Genomic DNA, 14636 nt, shown 5'->3' with positions numbered 1-14636 from the left:
ACTTATGTTCTTTGTCCCTAGTTGTTTCATAATCATGCATTTTCCTTCTTATATATATTGTCTTTTTGTTTATATGACTCTTTCCATGCTACTTAAAAATTAACTTACTACCCTGTATCTTTTCCAACTGGTGTGCGAAACATATGTTTGCACTGTTTAGTGCACTACAATGTGTTTATGATGTATATTTTTGTATTTAAACTTATCTACTCTTTGAGATTTTGCTAACAGTTTCTTTACCAAAAGTCAACATAAGGAGAGCTTCCTGGCGTTTTGCAATATGCAGCACATACAAATTTCAGCTGATTTGTTTACATATGATCTAGGACTTCCTGCGTAATGATTGAATCTGAAAAGGCAAAAAAATGCACAAGGCCTGGGCGAGTGCCACGAGGGTGTCCATTCATAAGAGGGCGGTCAGAGTAGAAGAGGTGACTAAAGTTCTGTCTCTCTGCCTGACGACCCTCGCAAAGTTATTTGGAAGGTATTACTGGAACAGATTTATCTATGGATCTTTTCCCAATTTAGTATGGTTTGTTCTTTGGGGTCATTACCTTGGAACAATGTTTTCCACTTGTGCTTATATATGTAACATATCCTACCTTGGGAAAGGGGTGTCTGTGTTGTTATTTTTGAACATCAGGATTGAAAGTGTATTGGTGATCCATATCTAACTGTGAAAGACTCTTTTTTTTAGAGAGGTGTACTCCGTCTTGGTTTAGATAGTAAATGTTGCTTTGGCGCTTAGATAGAAAAAAACGCTGCACCCCAGCACCTGCATTATTCACATTATTCATTAATGATCTTTATTCACCACTTGCAAAACTCACAAGCTGAAAATATACGTTTTTTTGCCAGGGCTAAGGGAGATTTCACGGGTTCATATTTTTTTTATGTTGGGCTCGCTTTGCAGAATCAAGTAAATGATTAGTGCAGATCAGTGAGTACACGGGCAATCTTTCTTGTTTCAACTGCTTCTCTTAGCGTGATTTCACAGGAAGATTTGGGGGTTTTCTGTTGGGACAAACCTTGATTCTTATACAGCCCAGACTATCAATATTAATTCTGTGGTGTAGAATTCTGGACCTTCACAAACTGAGCATCCCGTCTCCCGTTCAAACACATTCACCTTTATTGGCTTAGCAGGACGATTCCAATTTCAAGTGGACTTGAAACCCAAATAAGAGGAGTGCAACAGTAGCACTTCAATATCACATATTATGAGTACAAATAATTGCAAATGTTCTCTGCTATGGTAGTGAAACTGTGTGGGCACCACAAAATATATGTTTAATCGTGTTGACAGGCTTCACAGGTAAGTAAACCGATACAGAGACTTTGCTTAACTCTTCTTCATTATTTGCGCCCTCTCTATTATATTTGTCTCACTCTTACTGGGGGGCCTGGTCTTCATTTGGGCTGTCCATGTGTTATCCTGCTGGAATGCCCTGCTCCTCCAAATATGTCCTGCCCAGGTCCTGGGCAGGAAGTGGTATCCAGTGTCTTGGCTATGGATGTGAGAGCACTATGTCCTGCAGTGTCCTACTGCCCATCCAATAAGACTGAACTGTTTGGCAAGCTGTCTTACTGAGGTTTATTCTGTGATCACAATATTCCCAAACGTTATGTCCACTGATATAAGGGATATCCAAGATGAGCTAAACAAAACCTTTCTGGTTGAATTTAAGGGGATATTTTGTGTTTGGTTGACTCTGGCTTGAGTAACTACAGGCTAAATGCATGCAACCAGACCTGGCTATATGGCTGGCTCATATAAGGAAACTAAACTTATTCTACGTCAAAAAGTTTACATTGATCTGGACCATATCCAGGAATTACATAATTTACATTACCTGTATGCAGAGCAAAGCAGTGGTTAATTTCTAAACAATTAAGTGCCAGGCTCTCGTCAGGAGGCAGCTCGCACCGGCCCATTTCTCCTGTTAGCGCCGCCTAAAACAGAACCAACTACTAACCATGAAAATGGGAAGACGTTGTGACCTAATGGCCAGAGCTGCCGACTTCGGAGCTGGAGAACCAGGTTTGAGCCTTTGGCATTGGCTCAGAATCCTGTGATCTTGAGCAAATCACGAAATCTCCCTGTGCCTACCAAAAATTAATGTGTCCGTATTTGATGCTCATGAAAAGTGCCATTGTCGATGATTAAGTGCTGGTGCTGAGCACCGGAAACCACTGGCTCAAATTAAGCATTGGAGCAAAAGCTAGACCAGTTTTCCTTTCCATTAAATAATGGACACCGAAAAGCAAGACATCGGAAGCATGGGCATGTTGTTAAGTGATTAAACTTCAAATGACACATTTGCGCATTTTTCTTTGTTTGTTCCGGGTACAGCAATATAAGAAGCCTTTTTTGATCTACTTCTTTGCAATTGTAGTCTTGAAGATGTCGCATCAGCTTTGTCTGTGTATTTGTTCTTTTGAAGTACATTCTACTGAAAACATTAATTCTCACTGGTATGGGGCATTGAAGTAAACCGACCCAATGAGAATGAATGCTTTGGAAGCACTATCCAAACCGGAAATTATAGTCAATGAAAGTGAACTAGGATTTAAAATGTAATGTTCTAATTACCTGTGGGTTGATACATTCTGTGTCGTAATTCTTTATTGAGAGATTAAAGGAATATGCATTCATAAAAATATAATACATTATAGTAGACCCATAAAAGTCTAGGTATTTAACATATTTAGTATAATATGAAGAAGAAAAAACTTGCACTGACTCCTTTTACTGCACATATTGGAATTATGAGTTGTTTTAAAAAAACATATCCCCCGGATGAATTTCACCCACAAACCTCAGCAAACCTGATAATGTTTATTAGGAAAAATCGGCCAGATAAATACCCTAGCATGCATTTTGGTGCATTAGGCACCAAAATCGGCATGTTTGTCCCAAAAATAAATGTTAGATTAGGTGTACTGCTCCCAATAGATACAGGTTCTAATCAGGTGTAATAATTACCGCCTAGGATAATGTTTAAACCATAAAGCGAGCCTAATTATGTTATGTGTTTTGATTATATATTACATACTTTTTATAATTAGCGTTTGTAAAGATGCATGCCAAGCAAATACCAACTGATGATGAAGAAAATTGCAGTAAGGGCTCAATCTACCCAGGAGCTGAGGCAAAATTTGAATTTTTCTACCTTTAAGGACATTAAGTCTTCGCTTTAAGGAAAGAAACCCTTAGCTTTTGAGGGAAAATACATCAATTTGGTGGTATCGGACCTAAAAGTAGTCGGGACCTCACAGAATTATATTAGCAATTTATGCAAATCTTTTAGGAAGGCTGCATTTGAGTTGGTGCAGTCCTGTCTGTGCTGATGCCCATTCTAAAGCAGGAGTTGACAGTGCTAGAAGCGTGCACCCTTAACTCCCAGCCGTGAATCATGTGGTGTTTGCAATGGCAATCATAAGGTACAATGCCCCTTCGACCTACACTGTGTTTTGGCAAGTGAACATAAAATGTCCAAGTGGGGTCGCTCATAGAGGAGTGCAGATGCATCTAGCAATTTTTGAAGATGAGAATGGTTGAACGGCTTGCAGCAATTTTGTGACTAATGTTCAGATGTTACAGGACTGTGCTTGCGTGAAGAGGAATAGCAAAATTAAATATGACTTTTTAAAGATTCCCTGAGCCACCAGTAATATGGTGCCTCATTGCTTTAGATATGGATGGAAAAGGCATTTTTAATTATATAAAGCCACAGGGCCACAGAGCCACAGACAGTACAGACAAAGCCCCCGATAAACAAAACTGAAATGAGGACCTCCATTTTGTGTGAGTACCCACTGAATTAAATAAATGATGCTGTCGCCACAAGGAGCTATCCTACAGTGCACAATATAAACACGTTCATTACAAGTTTATATAACAAATACATTTTACCACATATGCGCTCCAGAAAAATACCCCAACATGGAATGCCACTGTCTTTTATATGCAATTGATTTCAATGGTTTTTTTAAACAGTGGTACCTGAAGACAAATGTATCATAAATGGATGAGATAGATCGGAGACATCAAGAGTAGAATTGATATCCCCTCGAATCTATACTCTGGGATTGATACTAATGAACAAAGAACCACATCAGGCAGGAACATGCACAAGTGTGTAATGATGCAGGAGAAAAGAAGTGTTGGAGAACATGACTGAGAACATAAAGATCCAACTTTGGGAGATAGGTGGAGGATTTTAAAAGAGAGAACATGTCTGACTGAGAACTAATTTAAAGTCAGAGATCTGAGGAGGTTGCTGATATGGAAAGTGCAGTGTGAACAACACAGCTGCACCTTCTGTTGTAAAGATAACCGCTGGAAATGCAAATATCAACTCATTGAGGCAAACAACATCAAGCACTTCATAAGACTTCAGATTCTGATGCTAACTTATTGTGAGGATTTTAACCCCTTCGCTGCTGATGACGAGCTCAGCTCGTCATCAGCCACGGGTGGCGTGTGCTGATGACGAGCTGAGCTCGTCATGTTACGCGGTAAAACGAAAAAAGCTGCACAGCGCAAAAATCGCCGCAGCAGCGATGCGGTAAAGAGTCAAGCATTCTGGTCAATTGCCAAACTATACACAAGCTGTGATTTTCTATTTAATTGTCTTTATTAACTACAGTTTAGTTAAAGGTGCATGGCCCTGCATCCTACAGGGAATTTATAGGTAGATCATCGGCTACATGTCTTCTACCTCTACAATCTTTACCAAGTCACTATGAATGGGTCCTTTCTACTCCCCTGCTCCTCTTGGAGAGCGTGATGACTGACAACACTTGATATATGAATGTTTCGTGATATGTATGGCAATGGCTTCTTTCCAAATATCTAAAATATTGCTAAGGGAAATGGTTATCTTGAAAGGCCATCAAATCTCATGGATTAAAAAGACACTAGTGTATCTCAAGTATGTTGTTTGTCAATGTTCACTACTATAACATGAGAAATACCCTTGTTCACTATTGTAGCATTGGAAATACGCCTATGAAGCAAGTGGCGCTGTTGAACATGTGGTTACGTTGATGTCAACCAAAGCACGAGACCAGCCATCATGTAAAGACTTAAGAACATTCTAAAAGATCCATTTAAAGATTTATATTGCTTGAAAAAGGCCAACAGAATTTATTAAAAATGTGTTAACGTGTTGCGTATTCTGAAAAGGCTGCAGCCTCAGTGCGGTGAAAACAAGGAACATCATCATCTTGATCTTTTTGGAAAGTACAACATGTACGGAAGATGAGTAATCAAGCGTGGGATAACTATTCCTCTGGCGGACGAGACTTTTTGGCTGCGAACTTTTTGTGTACGAGGTCAGTCTCTTGTGCGTCTCTGGAAATTGGCCTTGTTCTGGGGAGGACCCTGCGTGATATCACAACCAGTCAGCTGACTGCCATGTCACGAAGCTGCTGCTTTCCACATTATCGCAACTGCCAGAGCTCTTAGTGCTGCAGTTTTCGAGTCGCAGTGCGGCAATGCAGACGCTTAGAGCCAGACACAATGCAACATATATATTTAAATATATATTTTTGAATCCTTTGTCTCCTCTCAGATGCAAGGGCACCTTTGTTAGTCAGGAGCAGACCTGCAGCATGGATGTGCATATCGACTTCTAACTCAAAGCATTTTTTCCAGTCAGGCAGACGCCACTGGAGTCTGGAGCCCCAACTGCTACGACTGAAGACCATCGGATTTCCCTCCTTGCATGGGAATAGTCACTCCGGCATACCTGCGCACCTGCAATCACAGGCTTCAAGGACAAAAGAGAGACGTTGTGCAAAGATCTGGGTGTCTGGGGCCTTGGCAGCCACTACGCGACTTCCGCAGCCTTCTCGAATGTCCCAGATCTCGCCTGAGATTGGTAGCACAGACTGGCGCACTTCGCTTCTGGCACGACTTCGAGACTAGCTTCAGCAAAGAACCCAGACTGGCTGACCTAAATCAATCTCACTCCTTTCAACGGATGCGAGGCAGCCGTCGACTGGCGGTGACACCGCCAGCCATCATGTGGGGGGATTCCTGGGATCGCATTCTGCTTCACTCGACGCCGGGAGAAGGAGCGCGCACTCTTTCAACTACGCGGCGGCTTTGCGCGCGGTTTCTCCTCTCATGTTTCGGAGGACGGGCTGTATGCTGTTGTTTGCTATTTTCCCCGGCGATTATCGTGCCTGGTCTCGAGATGCGCCGCGTGCGTGGATTAGCCCGTCTCCCCGGCAGAGCGTGTCTGCGCGCGCTGGAAACCAGGGCACAAAGTCAGCGCGCTTTAACAGTTGTTTCCGTCCGCGTGAAGCTATGCAGCGCGAGCGGGCTGCACACTGACAACAAAGGAGGAGGCACAAAGCGCCACTTTATCTGCCGGGTCTTCGCAGGAGCACACCTCTTCTGTCAGCGCGACGCCTGCCTTCTTCCCGCTCTTTTATTTTTGCATCTTTTTCCCTCTTTATTTCGTCTACACGAGGAATCCTGGATGTGTATTTTTTTTCATGATTTGGAAGAAACCAGCCTGTGGAGACGGCAAACCGAGAGAGCCGCGCAGTTTTTACCTTACTGCAAATTTGACGAAGGAAAAAGAATACTTGGGTTTGTTGACGCGGAGCCCTGAGGGACGGGCCCCGTAACTGGGAGAGGGATGGCAGATAAGGAAATAAAGATGACAGGCGTAATGAAGGCTGTGCGAGGAGAGACTGTCAGAGACTCAGCTCATGGATAGCAATTTCACCGGTCTGTTCCTGAATAATTCATGGATCGAAATTACCCTGCCTTCACCTTTCCATTTAAACCTGCACGATCTGAATTTCCAATAAATTTTCTGGATAAAGTAAAATGCCAATTGGAATCTGAAGGGCTTTTTAAAGGGGGATGCTGCCGCCTGAATCTTTCAATACCTTGCACAATTATCCTGCGCGAGCTGTACTTCATCACGAAGCACCATTACCAGTGGAAATTACTGTGATTACAGCAGCAACAATAGAATGCCATCAAATGATCTCTAATTTCCCTAATTTTGCAAGGGTGACTGTAGGGTTTGAAAGCCTGATCTGATGCCAAGTCTGGAATCCTGAATGCGCATTGCGCAACCCAAATGGTTCTACTGTGGGCATCAATTTGCTTCAACTGCTGAAAAAGGTGAAGAAAGAGGACCGACTCTGCCAAGTATTGAGGTTGTTTAAAGTTTAACATTTGTATTCTCTTTTCATTGCTTGCAATTTTCATCATGTTTGGTATTGGAAGGCACCAGGATGCTAGTGATCTGTTGCACTGATGTGTAGTTTCATTTATATTGTTTTCTAATGGATTAAAACTATATTTTAAACAATGCTCTCTGTATTTGAGAGCACTCACTTGAAGCCGGCAGTGTGTCGGAAGTCAGTAATCCTGGTACTTTAGCCATTGTGGAGTTGCAATGGTTGTGGCTTGCCATACTGTAGGTAAATGGGGTACTTTTTGTGCCTGGCTTATGAAACAAATGGCGGCTTTCATGTTGGGTGCCTGGATTGTGATTGTTCAGCTACTGTCAGGGCGCTGCTGCCTGAGCATTAACAAATTTGCGATCTTGTGGAGAATGGGAGCAACTTTATGTTGCAGGCACAGATAGCAGCCATACAGCAGCACAGGCAGACACGATTCCCTTCCCAGCCCTTGGCAGTTAGCGAGACACAGAGCAAGCTTGGAAGCCTTCACCTGCACATCACTCGTCGCAGGTATGCAGAAGCAGTGAGGTGCTCAACGACTGCAACATCAGCTTTTCTGGATATGTAAGTACCTAATGATGAACTACATCATTATCAATCAAAAAATAGGAAAGGTTATTTCACCGGAGTCTGCTTGCCGTGAGACTATCCTTGTGTTGAGCTGCGGGGTTGATCTGCTAAGGAACTGCATTCTCTTTGTTTAAAAATGGGCATCTGTGTATACATCATTATGTTTATGCATGCAATGCTTTATTAATCGACAAGGCGTATGTTCACCTTAACAAGATGCTGTTTCTGACGGAAAAGTTGACTAGAATATTGCGTTGCTCTCACTTAATGAAAGGTCATATCAATCTTTTAGGCTTATCAACCTTTTAGGTCAATGCCAAAGTCTTGGAAATAAGCGTCCAAAAGGATTGACGTACAGTACACATGTCAAAATACTTGGTTTATTACTAATAATGAGAAACTATTAGAAATGTGACAGTCATGATAATCTGTTCAGCCCTTTGTTTTTTATCCGCTTCCCTTGTATTGACTTGTGCCTCAGATCATCCAGGAACACTTTAACGAAAGAGGAGGTTTTAGAGAGCTGAGGATTTATCCTTTAAATTATTGCAAATCTGAGTAAACAAGCAACATGTTTTCATTGTGCATTTTAAAGAAAGAGTAGTTGCCGAAGGCTTTTGTCTGGTAATGCCTTTCTGGCAATAAGATTCAATACCCGTGCAATATGGCGGCTTCAATCAGTGATATAGTTTTCCCTGATTTTTCCCACTCATGCAATGGAAGCACAGGCTCGTCTTCATTGTGGTTTGGAAGCTGTGCTACCCTCTTGGCGAATGGCTGAACAATAAAACATGTGCTTTTAACGATACAGGCTGAAAATACATGTAAATATTCAGCAACATTTTACAAGAGCAGCACAAAATTCATTGTTCAGCATTTGATTTGATATTTTCTTTCAAAGGCGTATTTTGCACATGCTTGCTTTTGTGTCAGTCACTCTTTCCAATACAGTGAAGCATATTCCGAGCCAGATGGCTCATGATAGGATCTATAAATCCCACGCCAGGGATATAGAGCTTTGGCAGAATGTGAGCATAGATGCAGAGTAACGTATTTCAAATCTTCCACATTTGTACCTTTGTGAACTGGAATACAGTATTGACGGTTCTGCCTTGCAATAATGGTTCCACATTTGAGAGTAGAATATACTTTTTTTTTTTAGATAGAATATAGTTTCATAATGTAACGTTGCAAATGGGTGATGGAAAACTGGATTTAGTCTGAGTTGCATTGAATTGCTTTAATGCATTCAGACAACCGTCTTCGAAGAGACAAGCCCTAGCAGCCAGTCTAGACAGAAAATTAGGGGCAGGCACTTGATGACGCAGGGCTAACGCGTAGTGAAAATGGTAGTCCTCAAATGTAGGAGAGTGAATGGTCTTGGGTGTTCAACATTGAACTCTGGATGAAATCTCTATAGGAAAAGCCCTCATAAATGCCATTGGACGTAGGAAGCCATGAGCCCATGTCTTGGAATCTTATTATCTGTTGAAGTGTTGAAGGGCACAGAAATATTCAATTGCTAATGTTGAACTCTAAACTTTAAAGGACTTTTGATGACTGTATTTCCATTGTGAGCACTTTTCTACGCAATGCAAATCTAGCCTTTTATCCTCTTATTCTGAGTTCATGGCCTTTGTTTGTCAGCATCGGATTCTGGTTTGAAAGAAAGATATTCTGTATGTTAATTTGTGGCTCTGCTTAACTAAAAGTGATGTTTTGCAGCAGCGTGCCTTGTGAGTCGGTGTTTTAAAGAGGTAATGTATAGTCAATGCAGACATTAGAAGCAATTGATTCAAATCAAATCAAACAGCATTTGTAAAGTGCAACACTGTCACCCCTAGGAGTATCTGATCACTGTGTCTCTGTCGAAGAGCCAGGTCTTGAGTCTCTTTCTCAAGTCTGTCAGCGAGGGGGCTGTACGGAGCTGGAGGGGAAGGTCGTTCCAGGTCTTAGCAGCAATGTACTAGAAAGACAGATGCAGGGCGTGTGTACGAGTGAAGAAGAGTGCAGGTGTCTAGAGGGTTGGTGGAAGTTCAGACGATGGTTGACGTATGCAAGTACTCAGGTGGGGGGCAGATGCTGGCTGTGGCGTTCTATATGTTCTGGAGTCTTCTGAGGAGCTGGGTGGAGATGCTGGCATAAAGGGCGTTGCCGTAGTCGAGGCGGCTGGTGACGAGGGCCTGAGTATTGGTTTTTCTTGTGTTGGTTGCGATCCAGCTGAAGATTCTGCGGAACATACGAAGTGTGTGAAAGCAGGAGGAGGCCACTGCATCAACTTGTCGCTTCCTGGTCATATGGCTGTCAACAATGAAGCTGCGGTTTTGTGAATGGTCGGTCGGTGTGGGCGTAGGTTCGAGTTCTGCAGGCCACCAGCTGTGGTCCCACGCGGAGGTGTTCTTCCCGAAGATCAGTACTTCAGTTTTGTCGGAGTTGAGTTGGAAGCAGTTATCTCTCATCCATTTGGCTTCGTTGGTCATGGCGTTCAAGAAGCTGGTTCCGGTGTTGGAGGGATCTTCGGTGAGCGAGAGGATCAGTTGAGTGTCGTCTGCATAGAAGATTGAAAACTAGCATGAGATATGTCAGTGCATGCATGGCCAGCTTTATATAATGCTTTATTCTGGTAGTTAGCACTCCCTCTTTTGTCTTACAAAAGACATGAAGCACACAGGCATAGAGGGATTTGTGGAGGATCACACAGTTTAATGACATGTGGTCCCTGGTTTAAAACTTAAGTCTTCTGATGGCATAGCTGACTGTTAAGCACATGAATATATCTCCTTCTAGTTCATCATTATTTTAGTTTGCCATTTCTGGCTTAAAATTGTAATTTAGTTTTAAAACGAGGTGTTGTGTAAGTGGTATTTCAATGAATTTTAGACTAGAGTCTAACCTCTCTGCAATGTTACTTTCATCCACGAATCATTATGCAATTCAATTACTCAGTTGCTAATGGTGAATACTTGCCTACTGCACTGTGATAGTATTGGGCAGTCTGTCAGTGCTGTCATTCATTCAATAGTACAGTTTAGATCCGCAAGCTGAAAAGCAGATGTCGCTGCGACCTGCCTCATAAAATTCTGCCTTTGGTTTGAAAGCAGAAACAGGCTATGAACCGACCGTTTCCTGCTATTGCTGTGTCCCACAACAGTTATATGTATGACTTTTTGGAACATGGCATTCTTAATTTTTGGGGAAAAGACCTAAATAAGGATCTACCTGTTGTTAATTGATGCAAATATCTCACCCTGAGCATGGCAAAAAATGGGCCGCTTTTGTGGAGACTGCAATATATTATGCACTGCTTAAAATAATAAAACTTCACCATCGAATAAACGGCACCCTTAAATTATAATATACCTATGTCCGAGGATAGCATTCTTTTCCTTCATGAGAAGACAAGGGTTTGAGAAGATTGACAGGCACACACGCAGTATGTAAAGGTTCTTTATCATTCTTACTGTGGTGGTTATCCTCTTAAGCCTGAAACATTGTGTTCTGTCTTCCAGCAAAAACTGTGCTGTCCTTGAAAAGTAGTATACATTTCCATTGGCAGATGATGTGAGAAATCAACCAATCAAATGGAAGCTTCATTCTTGCTGTCTTCTAATTGGGCATTCATAGCACTGAGCCAGAATAAAACACTATATTATATACATAAATATCTATATATAAAGGGTGGCGTGAGAGTTCTCTTTTCGTGGAATGTTTTACTGACTTGTGAGGAGTCACATAAAGCTGACCTTTGAGCCCTTTTTCGGTTCTGCCACTTAACCGAGCATTGTTCCACCTCATCTCACAACATTATCAATGCTGGAATGCTCGTAAGCAATGTGTCCCTTTTCGCAGTGTCTCCAAATGGGTTTTTAAACACCTTTAGTGAGATGTGAATAATTGTCTCCACGTTGCCGTAAGGTGTTCATATTATCAGGATCAGCACAGGCTTTGAGAACTCACGCTTTGCATGAAAATGAGGCAGGTGCAGCCATGCCTGAAGCTGCCTTGAGACTAAAAAGAAGAAGCGCCACAGCACAGCATGGTTTCCAGATTAGTAGTATTTGGTTCTATGACAGGACAGCATCAGTTGGCTGTCTGGTGCCTATACTGTCAGGGGATACTCTCACTACATCTATGTTCTACGGTTTTTGTATATTCCTGTTCTATGTAAGACCCTAGGCACATATGAAAAATACTGCATTATACCATATCGTTAATAAATAAAATGCTGCGCTTAGATTTATGTCCTTGATACACCACCAACAAATTAACAGATCCACTATGTGATTGTCCTCTAATCCCAACATCAGATCAAAATCAAAACACGTCAAATCCAAAAAGGCATCCTCTTACTGAAATAAATCCAAATCAGTGCCGAAGGAGAAGAGGCCAAATTATGGAAATAAAAATGTTCATGTTTTGTAAACTGCCATTTTCCTACACATTCTGCTCTAGTGATAACTTGATTAATTCATAGTGTGCTATTTCATACACTATTGATTTCCAAAATAAAAATTGAGTGCACTTAATTTGATGATGTCCGAGAGATATCTAAGAAACGAGTTCGAATTTCAAAAATTTGACTCGACTGGACCAGTAAAGAGCGGATTCATTTGTCACTGTTTATCTTTCCCCTGTTGTTCTTCTGCGTACCTGAAGCCTATGTAGTGTTACATATGTGTCGCATCCCCTTCATTGCTTCTTCTCATAGTCCCTCCCACCTCTCTCGCAAGAATGCAGGTTTACATGTCAGTTTTAGACCTCATTATCTAAAACTCGCAGTCTGAACATTGCAGAATTGGTGGAATTAGTTAGAGCAGAATGTTACCAATATCACTGGAAGAAACTGAGACTAGTGGAACAGTATGTGCTTGGCAGAGAGGGATGCACATTATTATGATGGGCGTAAACTGTCCAGGTTAAAGCAGTGCTGTATTACTGGGACTGCCCTCTCTGGAAATCCATTGGATTTAGTGTGTCCTCTCAAGATCTAATTTGTTCTTATCTGTATAGTAAGTACTTGATAGCTCACCCATAAACTAAATGGCTGAACGGAATCCAGTTTAGCAGCGCAGTACCATAGACCTCCTACAATTTTATGCACTGGCAAAAAAGCAGACCTTCTTCTGTTTTCATTTGGAAAGTATAAATAGGGAAGTGCAAGCAGATGATAATTTAGAGGGGATTGATTAAACCAACAAGACTACAGAAATAGCACTTTTTAAAAGCAGTCCCTAATCATAATACCATAATATTCCCTGGTTCTTTGTTATATCACAGGTGTTTCAGAATTTTGCGTTACTAGCTTTAAAGAGGGCATTAAATGTGCCGAAATACTGGGCATTGAGGAGAAATGATCATAGAGCAAGGTGAAGCCCTAGAGTAGTTAATAAGGAATTAATGACCACCAGACTCCTAGTAACTCACCAATGGACGACTCATTCAGTTAATAAAATCATTCAAAAGGTTGAGTGGCAAAAAATTGTATTATTACTTCTCTATCTAATTTTCCAATGAGACGCTTCAGTTACACTCGACTGACTGGATCTGTAGGTAGCGAGCGCCCACTTGTGCTGAGATACGATTGTAACACAACAGCATACTGTGGTTAAGGGAACAGTCCCCCACCACTTTGGGCTGCGCCTCTTGAACTGGTCATTGACCTGGCCAAGTCAAACTGTTCTAGTAGGAGGAACAAAAAAAAGATATATATATATATTCATTCATGTGACAGACCAAATTTTCAATCTCAGCAGTTGTGTGCACGTATGCAGTTCGGTAGATGTACTCGAACCAACTAAGCGCAATGCCGACAGCAACTTATCATTATTGGGCATCCAACAGTGAAGCAATTGCATTAATGGAAGCTATGACCTCTAGTTAAGAGAGATGCTGTCTTCCTATGAGGTGTGGTCTGCATTGAACTAGGGCAACAGCGGAGAACCGTAAAATTGCCTTTCCAATCCAGCGACTTGGATTAACCAATGAGATATCTGAGTCGGTCAACTAGGATGCTGCCTTCAGCGTACATGGTTGATTTCTAGTGGTTTGTGCCATTTCCCTCAATTAAAAAAAAACTGTTGAATTTGATAACCATAACTCTTATCAGCTACAGCACTGCCTTATCATAGTATCAAGTTAGTTTAAATCAACTACTTTTAGGCTGATGAAGGCTGTGTCTGAGGCATCATTAATATATCAAGATGTTAATCACGTATTTAGAGGACTCACTAATGTTCTCACATCTATTCTCTGATTGTAGCTAATCATGTGTTAATCCATTATTGTGATATATAGGAATATGATTCATTGGGTACATACTATAGAAAAAGGAAGATTTATAGATTTTGTTTATGCCTGGCTCTGAAGGAGAATTATTATTGCTGGATTCTAAATCCAGTTACTCACTGCTATGACGTAGCAACAGAGGGAAACAAACTGAACAATACCACGAGCAGCCACATAAAATGTCCACTGATCGCCTTGCCACTGGTTAGTGAGACTCATTGAAGAGTAGTATGCGGTACAGCCTGGACAATAGAATTAGTAGAAAAGTGCTATCCGAAGGCACAAAACGTTTGATAAGAACCAGAATGTGGTGTGACGTTAAGATGAGGTCATAGAGTTTAATTTTGAGATTAATGATCGAAGACTGAAGGGGAGGTTGTATTCGGACCGTGAAGAGGATCAGAATAATGAGACGACTACTGTGTTTCTAATAATTAGTTGGTAACCCAGAATGTGTTCATTAACACGTAAATTAAAGAAATGAGGCTAAAATCTCAATCCGTCACGTAATGGGAAATAGCCAGGAATGGAACTTACTTTTGGAGGCCTCGTCCTAACTTTAG

This window comes from Lissotriton vulgaris, chromosome 4_1 (genome assembly GCF_964263255.1).
Source record: "Lissotriton vulgaris chromosome 4_1, aLisVul1.2, whole genome shotgun sequence".
Classification (NCBI taxonomy): Eukaryota; Metazoa; Chordata; class Amphibia; order Caudata; family Salamandridae; genus Lissotriton; species Lissotriton vulgaris.
The sequence above is the reverse complement of the archived record's forward strand: the minus strand, read 5'-3'. Positions refer to the sequence as shown.